This window comes from Eschrichtius robustus, chromosome 16, assembly GCF_028021215.1.
Source record: "Eschrichtius robustus isolate mEscRob2 chromosome 16, mEscRob2.pri, whole genome shotgun sequence".
Lineage (NCBI taxonomy): Eukaryota > Metazoa > Chordata > Mammalia > Artiodactyla > Eschrichtiidae > Eschrichtius > Eschrichtius robustus.
The window spans coordinates 92,546,798-92,556,513 of record NC_090839.1 but is presented as its reverse complement, the minus strand read 5'-3'; the positions used below and the strand labels follow the sequence as shown (position 1 = coordinate 92,556,513).

The window sequence follows — 9,716 nt, the reverse complement described above, 5'->3', positions numbered from 1 at the left end:
CCCTCCCCCATGCCTCCCAGGTGCCCGAGACAGCGCACCAGCTGGTGTAATCCCTTCTACCTGTGTCCCTTCCCACTTTACCACTGTTAAAAGTTGCTTTTTTAATTAATAGATTTCATTTTCTTCTTTTTAAAATTAAAAAAAATTTTTATTTATTTTATTTTTGGCTGTGTTGGGTCTTTGTTGCTGTGCGCGGGCTTTCTCTAGTTGTGGTGAGCGGGGGCTACTCTTGGTTGTGGTGCGCGGGCTTCTCATTGCGGTGGCTTCTCTTGTTGCGGAACATGGGCTCTAGGTGCGCAGGCTTCAGTAGTTGTGGCACGTGGGCTTCAGTAGCTGTGGCTCATGGGCTCTAGATCGCAGGCTCAGTAGTTGTGGCACATGGGCTTAGTTGCTTCGCGGCATGTGGGATCTTCCCGGACCAGGGCTCGAACCCGTGTCCCCTGCATTGGCAGGCAGATTCTCAACCACTGCGCCACCAGGGAAGCCCTGTTTTCTTTAAAAAAAAAATTATTTATTTATTTGGCTGTACTGGGTCTTAGTTGCCGCATGCAGGATCTTTAGTTGTAGCATGTGGGATCTAGTTCCCTGACCAGGGATCGAACCTGGGCCCCCTGCATTAGGAGCACAGAGTTTTAACTGCTGGACCACCAGGGAAGTCCCTAGATTTCATTTTCTAAAACAGTTTTAGGTTTCCAGAAAACTTGAGCAGAGATCTCCCATATACTCCCCTCCTCCTGCACAATTTCCCTGATTATTACCATCTGGCCTCAGTGAGGTAGATTTGCAACAATTGATGAATCAATATTGACACACTATTATTAACTAAAACCCATAGTTTATGTTCAAGCTCTCTCTCTGTGTTTTCCGGTTCTATGGGTTTTGACAAATGGATAATGTCCTGTATCCACAATTACATTATCATTCAGAACAGGTTCACTGCCCTAAAAACCCCCTGTGCCCACCTGATCATCCTTCCCCCTCAAACCCCTGACAACCACTGATCTTTTCACTGTCTCCACAGCTCTGCCTTCTCCACAAGGTCATAGAGTTGGAATCACGTAGTCTGTAGCCTTTTCAGACTGGCTTCTTTCACGTGATGTGCATTTAGGGCTCCTCCATGTCTTTTCAGGGACTGACAGCTCATTTCTTTTTAGCGCTGAATGATACTCCATTGTCTGGATGGACCACAGTTTATCCGTCACCTGCTGAAGGACATCTGGGTTGCTTCCAGCTTTTGCAGTTATGACTAAAGCTGCTGTAAACATTCATGGGCAGGTGTTTGCGTGGACGCATGTGTTCGGTTCAGTTGGGCGGACACTGAGGAACGTGACTGCCGGATCGTGTGGCAGGAGCATGTTTAGCTTCGTAAGAAACCACCGCCCTGTCTTCCACCAGCAATGACGAGCGTTCCCGTTGCTCCCCGTCCTCACCAGCATTTGGTGTTGCCCGAGTTTCAGATTTCAGCCTTTCCAGTGGGCGTCTAGCGGTGTCTCACTGTTGTTTGAACTTGCATTTCCCTAACGACGTCCGATGCGGAGCATCTCGTCACATGCTTCCTTGCCACCTGTGTATCTTCTTGCCGAGCTGTCTGCTCAGATCTTCCACCCGGTTTTCAGTTGGGTTGGTTGTCTTCCTGTTGCACTTTAAGAGTTCCGTGTCTATCTGGATGCAAGTCCTTTATCAGACACTTGCTTTCTAAATATTTTCTCCCGGACTGTGGCTTGTCTTTTCACTCCTTTAGTATGTTATTCACAGAGCAGACAATTTTAATTTTAATAAAGCCCAACTTAGCAGTATTTCCTTTCATAGATCAGGTTTTTGGTGTTGTATTTAAATGTCATCGCCAACAAAAACAGACACATAGATCAACGGAACAGAATAGAGAGCCCAGAAATAAAACCACACACCTACGGGCATTTAATCTTCGACAAAGGGGGCAAGAATATACAATGGGGAAAAGACAGTCTCTTTAGCAAGTGGTGTTGGGAAAGCTGGACAGTCGCATGCAAACCAATGAATTAGAACACACCCTCACACCATACACAAAAATAAACTCAAAATGGCTTAAAGACCTAAATATAAGACATGACACCAAAAAACTCGTAAAAGAGAACATAGGCAAAACATTCTTGGACATAAATCAGGGTAATATTTTCTTAGATCAGTCTCCCAAGGCAAAAGAAATAAAAGCAAAAATTAACAAATGGGACCTAATCAAACCTATAAGCTTTTCCACAGCAAAGGAATCCATAAACAAAATGAAAAGACAAACTATGGACTGGGAGAAAATATTTGCAAATGATGTGACTGAAAAAATATACAGGCAGCTCATACAACTCAATATAAAAATACAACCCAATCAAAAAATGGGCAGAGGACCTAAATAGACATTTCTCCAAAGAAGACATACACATGGCCAATAGGCACATGAAAAGATGCTCAATATCGCTAATTATTAGAGAAATGCAAATCAAAACTACAATGAGCTATCACCTCACACTGGTCACAATGGCCATCATCAAAAAATCTACAAACAACAAATGCTGGAGAGGGTGTGGAGAAAAGGGAACCCTCCTACACTGTTGGTGGGAATGTAAATTGGTGCAGCCACTATGGAAAACGGTTTGGAGGTTCCTTAAGAAACTAAAAATAGAATTACCATATGACCCAGCAATCCCGCTATTGGGCATATACCCTGAGAAAACCATAATACGAAAAGATACATGCACCCCTATATTCACAGCAGCACTATTCACTATAGCCAAGACATGGAAACAACCTAAATGTCCATGGACAGATGAATGGATAAAGAAGATGTGGTACATAGATACAATGGAATGCTACTCAGCCATGAAAAAGAATGAAATAATGCCATTTGCAGCAACATGGATGGACCTAGAGATTGTCATATTAAGTGAAGTAAGTCAGAGATTGTCATATTAAGTGAAGTAAGTCAGACAAAGACAAATACCATGTAATATCACTTACATGTGGAATCTAAACAAACAAACAAAAAACAAATGAACTTATTTGTAAAACAGAAACAGACTCCCAGATACAGAAAACAAACTTATGGTTACCAAAGGGGGAAGGTAGGGGGAGGGATCAATTAGGAGTTTGGGATTAACAGATACACACTACTACATGTAAAATAGATAACCAACAAGGACCTACTGTATAGCACAGGGAACTACACTCAGTATCTTGTAATAAACCATAATGGAAAAGAATCTTAAGCTGTACACCTGAAACTGACACAATATTGTAAATCAGCTATAGTTAAATTAAAAAAATAAAAGTAAAACTTCATTGCCAAACCCAAGGTCACCTAGATTTTCTCCTGTTATATTCTAGAAGTTTATAGTTTTGCATTTTACAGTTATGTGGTTTTAAGTTGTGATCCATTTTGTTTGTTCATTTTTGTGAAAGGTGTAAAGTCTATGTCTAGTTTTTTGGTTTTTTTTTTTTTGGTTTGTGGATGTCCAATTGTTCCAGCACTGTTTGTTGAAAAAACTATTCTTCCACCATTAAATTGCCTTCGTTCCTTTGTCAAAGATCAGCTGACTGTATTTGTGTGAGTCTATTTTGGGCTCTCTATTCCGTTCCACTGATCTATTTGTCTAATCTTTTGCTAATACCATGCTGTCATGATTACTGTAGCTTTATAGTGAGTCTTGAAGTCAGACAGCATTAAGAACTTTAACAACTGTTTCCCTGCACATGCCAGGGATGAACAGGGTTCAACCCACGACCTCCAGTGAGGGGTCCTCATCACCAGCCTCACTGCCAGCTGGCAGGTGATCTGGTTCAAAAGGCCCATTTTAGAGTCGACTTCCCGGGATCACTCTGGTGCCAACTGTGGTTCCCTGGACACAGACTCTGAAGTGGAGAGTGGTGTGTAGGGGCTGATTGAGGGGTGCACTCATGAACAGCACCTATAAAAGGACAGGAGGGAAGTGGGGGAGGGCAGAGGGCGAAGCTGAAGTACAATTTGGGTGCAGCAGTGAGCACACTAGAAGTTCTGGAGCTGGAATGCCACTCAGAGGAGCCCCAAGTGAGGCAAAGGGGCTGGGCCACGGCACCTCTGCAGCAACTAGTCATTCCATGTGGGCTTCCGGGAGGAGGCGGCACGCGTGAGGAGCTTCTGTTTAGCCCAGGGCAGCTCCCTTGGAGAGCGACGCAGCCGAGCCACGATCCTCCACCTCGAGGGTTCTGGACCGTGCCACACAGCATCCACCACCGTCTCGGCAGAAACGTCGCTCACCAGAGACTCCCTCTCCGCTTACAGATGAGGCTTGAGCTTCTGCGGTTTGCCCAGACCACCTGCTGTTAGACCTTTTAAGACAATAACAAAATCTGGATGCCTATCTCTGTACCATGAAGGGTACTAACCACGGAGAATTGAAAATTAATCTACATTTTGAAATATTAACCCAGCACCTAGGATAGGAATTGTGATTTCTTGTCCAAGGAGAGAATGGAAAGGGGAGGAAAAAATATAGAAGAGTTACCTGAAGGGCTTTCTCAGGTAACCCTTTCTCTAAGCTGGTCTCAGGACCTCCGTTTGCAAGAATACCTTCTTGCCTGGTGCCAAGTCAGACTTCGTCATATTGTCAATAATCAAATTGTCAGGAAAAGTTGAGAATTGCTTAATCAAGTAAAGGACAAAGGCTAGGAGATGAACTGCTCATCTGTCAGTATGAATAGGAGCAAGGATTAGAAATTAGTTGGTGGCTTAAACTGATATTTTTAGAATTCCACTTGAAAGGGATAAGGATTCTAAAAACAGGAAAATGGTAAATGCTACATAAGTCAGTAAAGGGTCACGGTTAGCCCCATGTCCTTCATAAAGAAACTATTACAAATTATGTGGGAGGATTTAGCTGTAAAATTGCTTGAAAAGCGGAATTTGATCTGAGACAGGCAGCCTAGATTTATGAGAGGAAACACGCCCATAAGTTGTGCTGGAGATTTTAAAAGATATTATATTTATGACAGACAATGAGGACGCTTTGTGCAGCCCGCCTCTGTGAAGACTTTGATAATGTTCTACTTAAAGATTTATTCTGAAGGCAAGAAGTGGGAAAAGATGTAAAAAGAAATACTGCATTTCCAAAGCACTGCATCTCCATGCAGACACTCACTCCTGCTACATTGGTGGCAAAGTAAGAATGATTTGTTCATTATCCCCCTGGCCATGCGTGGAGCCTAACACAGACCAGGGCCTTGCTTATGGATTAATATGCGCATGAGTAGACAGATTATTCTTGTGTCACCAATACCTCTTTAAACAGGAAGCCTAACGAAGCAGTGAGAAATGACTCCTACATGTTGCTAAAACGAGTCGCTTTCCCCTTCCTTTTAACTGGAAAAAGCAAGGGCTTCTTTCCATGAAGGTAACCAGCTTCGCAGAGTCCTTGGTGAAGACTTTCCCTGTGGATGAGGTCCTCTGAAGAGACAGCTGGTGAATATCCCCTGGGCAGACAGAGGCACTGATGGGCAATGGGAACCTTCATCCAGGAGCACATGAAGATTCCCATTAGTCAGGGGTGAGGTGGAAGGAGGTGGGAATGTGGCCCTAGGGGCAAATGGGGACAGCCACTAAGGATCTGGGTTTTCAGGAGGTCAGAGACCCAGCACGTGGTCAGGAGTCCCTAAGTCAGGACATCCGGGCAGGGCTGCCAATAAGACAGGTGTGGTGGGAGGTCCTCTGACCTACAAATCCAGTCCTCTGTGGTTCTGTCAGGGGCATATGGGGCCCAGGAGCAGATCCAGATTTCCAGGTGAGCATGGTCAGGTGGCCTACCTGTCAGGAGTGGAGACCCACAGAAGAAATGAATATAACCCAGGTGAACCATGGTCAGGAAAAAGAACAGAACGTCCCCCCTCACAACTCCCATTCAGCATCATACTGGAAGTCCTGGCTAATGCAATAAGACAGGAAGAGGAAATATAAGGTATACAGTTTGGGAAGGAAGAAATAAAACTGTCTTTGTTTGCAGATGATTACAGGAATCCCCCCAAAATGACCAAAAAAACCCTCGTGGAACTAATAAGCAATTATAACAAGGTTGAAGGATGTACAATTAATATACAAAAGTTCATTCCTTTCCTATATACCAGAGTTTGAAGTTAAAAGTGCAATACTGTCTGTCATACACAGTGAAGTAAGTCAGAAAGAGAAAAACAAATACTGTATGTTAACACATATATATGGAATCTAAAAAAAAAAAATTGTTCTGAAGAACCTAGGGGCAGGACAGGAATAAAGACGCAGACGTAGAGAATGGACTTGAGGACACGGGGAGGGGGAAGGGTAAGCTGGGACGAAGTGACAGAGTGGCATGGACATATACACACTACCAAATGTAAAATAGATAGCTAGTGGGAAGCAGCCGCACAGCACAGGGAGATCAGCTCGGTGCTTTGTGTCCACCTAGAGGGGTGGGATAGGGAGGGTGGGAGGGAGACGCAAGATGGAGGGGATATGGGGATATATGTATACGTATAGCTGATTCACTTTGTTATACAGCAGGAACTAACACACCACTGTAAAGCAATTATACTCCAATAAAGATGTTAAAAAAAATAAAATTTAAAAAAAAAAGTGCAATACCATTTACAAAGTGAACCAAGCAGCTGAACCTGGAATTCCCACCTTAAGCCTTTGCATTTGCTGTTTTCTCTACCTAGAAGACTTTTTTTTCCCAAGTGCCCACATGACTCACTCCTTCACATCCTTCAAATCTTCTCTCAAAAAGCTCTCTTCTTGGAGGATTCTGGGAAGATTGCAGAGGAGGAAGTACCAGGGATCTGTCTCCTCGCCTAGACAACAACTGCACTGGCAGAATCTGTCTGATGGAACTATTTTGGAACTCTGGAGTCTACTTAAGGCTTGCAACTTCCAGGAGAAGGCATAGACAGGAAATTGCAGTTCATTTGGGTCAAGTTCAGCTCTTAACATGGTTAGCAGCTACACATCCCCCACCGCTAGTCCAGTGGCAGACACCTGTGCATGGGTTTCTGGAGAAGCTTGCACGCAGCTTGTGGGAGCCAGGGTGGCTATCCATCAAATGTCGAGGATCTGTCCTCGGATTGCTAACTGCTGCTTCTGACCACAGATGTACAAAGAGGAGGGCAGTCACTCTTGTTGCACCTCCCCCGCCCAATTGTTGCAAGCCCCTCCCCTTCTAGCTGAAGTGACTTCCAGGGGATTTAAAGTGCTGGCACACTTCCTCCTCTCCTTCATTTTTTCTCCTTTTGGGAGCCAGACATTAAAGACGAGGACATTCAGAAGCAACTGCACATACAGGGGAAATTAGAACATTACTGTGCATGCCCAGGGAAAGGCACAGCCTCAGAAATGACTGGTGAAGACATTCGGTTTATATTCCCAGGGTGATCCTTGGCACAGAGACAGGCTACAACAACAACATCAAAATGCAGCAAACCCTGGGGAGGGGAAAGAACCTAATTTACAGAGTTACCACATTATTAGACTCAAATATCCAGTTTTCAACAACAACAAAAATCACAAAGTATACAAAGAAACAAGAAAGTATGGCCCAATCAAAGAGAAAAAAAATCAATGGAAACTGTTCCTAAAAAAGACCTGATAAAAGACCTATTAGACAAAGACTTTAAAACAACTGTCTTAAAGATGCTCAAAGAACTAAAGGAAGATGTTGAGAGAGTCGAGAAAATAATGTATAAACAAAATGGAAACATCAATAAAGAAACAGTAAACCTAAAAAAACAAAACCAAAACCAAAACAAAACAAAACAAAAAAGAAATTCTGGACCTGAAAATCATGGTAACTGAAATAAAAAATTCACTAGAGGGATTCAAGGGTAGATTTGAGCAGGCAGAAGAATCTGCTAACTAGAAGATAAGACAATGGAATTATTGAGTCTGAGGGACAGGAAGTAAAAAGATTGAAGAAAAGCAAATGGAGCCTAAGGGACGTGTGGGATACCACCAAACAGACCAACATATGCATTACAGGAGTCCCAGGAGGAAAAGAGAGAGAGAGTGGGGCAGAGAGAATATTTGAAGAAATAATGCTGAAAACTTCACAAATTTGATGAAAGACATGAATATAAATAAACAAGAAGCTCAATGAACTCCAAGAAACCCACACCGAGACACATTACAATCAAACTTTCAAAAGCCAAAGACAAAGAGTCTTGAAAGCAGCAAGAGAGAAGTGACGTGTCGCATACAAGGGATCCTCAATAAGATTATAAGCAGATTTCTCATCAGAAACTCTGGAGGTCAGAAGGCAGTGGGCCAATATATTCAAAGTACTAAAAGAAATAAAACACTGTCAACTAGGACTCCACAAAAAAAATGAATTCAGCAAAATAGTAGGATACAAAGTCAACAAATAAAATCACAATACACCTATTTATACACCTTTGTCTGAAAAGGAAATTACAAAAACAATTCCAATTACAATAGCATCAAAAAGAATAAAATACTTATGAATGAGTTTAATCAAAAGATGCAAGACTTGGAATCTAAAAGTACACGTGAATCTACTTGGAATCTAAAAGTACAAATGAACTTAATAACAAAACAGAAATAGAGTCACCGCGCAAGGAGAGGGGATTCAGAGCGCCGCCTAAACGAACTCCAGAGAAGGGCGCGAGCCGCGGCGATCAGCGCGGACCCCAGAGACGGGCTGCTGCCGCCTCCAAAAAGCCTGTGTGTGAGCACAGGTCACTCTCCACACCGCCCCTCCCGGGAGCCGGTGCAGCCCGCCACTGCCAGGGTCCCGTGATCCCCGGACAAATTCCCCGGGAGAACGCACTGCGCGCCTCAGGCTGGTGCAACGTCACGCCGGCCTCTGCTGCCGCAGGCTCGCCCCGCCTCCTCCGTACCCCTCCCTCCCCGCGGCCTGAGTGAGCCAGTGCCCCCCCCGAAGCAGCTGCTCCTTTAACCCCATTCTGTCTGGGCGGGGAATAGACGCCCTCAGGCGACCTACACGCAGAGGCGGGTCCAGATCCAAAGCTGAACCCCAGGAGCTGTGCGAACAGGGAAGAGAAGGGGAAATCTCTCCCAGCAGCCTCAGAAGCAGCGGATTAAAACTCCACAAACAACTTGATGTGCCTGCATCTGTTGAATACCTGAATAGACAACGAATCATCCCAAATTCAGGAGGTGGACTTTGGGAGCAGGATATGTTAATTTTTCCCCTGTTCCTTTTTTTTTGTGAGTGTATATGTATATGCTTCTGGGTGAGATTTTGTCTGTATAGCTTTGCTTTACAATAGCTTTATTTTACTTCACTATATTATAGCCTCTTTCTTTCTTTCTATTTTTTCTCCCTTTTACTCTGAGCCGTGTGGACGAAAGGCTCTTGGTGCTCCAGCCAGGCATCAGGGCCGTGCCTCGGAGGTGGGAGAGCCAACTTCAGGACACTGGTCCACAAGAGACCTCCCAGCTCCACGTAATACCAAACGGTAAAAATCTCTCAGAGATCTCCATCTCAACATCAAGACCCAGCATCACTCAATGACCAGCAAGCTACAGTGCTGAACACCCTATGCCAAACAACTAGCAAGACAGGAACACAGCCCCATCCATTAGCAGAGAGGCTGCCTAAAATCATAATAAGGCCACACACACCCCAAAACACACCACCAGACGTGGACGTGCCCACCAGAAACACAAGATCCAGCCTCATCCACCAGAACACAGGCACTAGTTCCCT

General features: G+C 44.1%; 1 non-coding gene across 1 annotated transcript; it reads right to left on the bottom strand.

Moving 5' to 3' along the window:
• Positions 1-581: 581 nt before the first annotated feature.
• Positions 582-654, bottom strand: TRNAR-CCU (transfer RNA arginine (anticodon CCU)). The gene has a single exon. It is a non-coding gene; the product is annotated as a tRNA-Arg (tRNA).
• Positions 655-9,716: the final 9,062 nt, after the last annotated feature.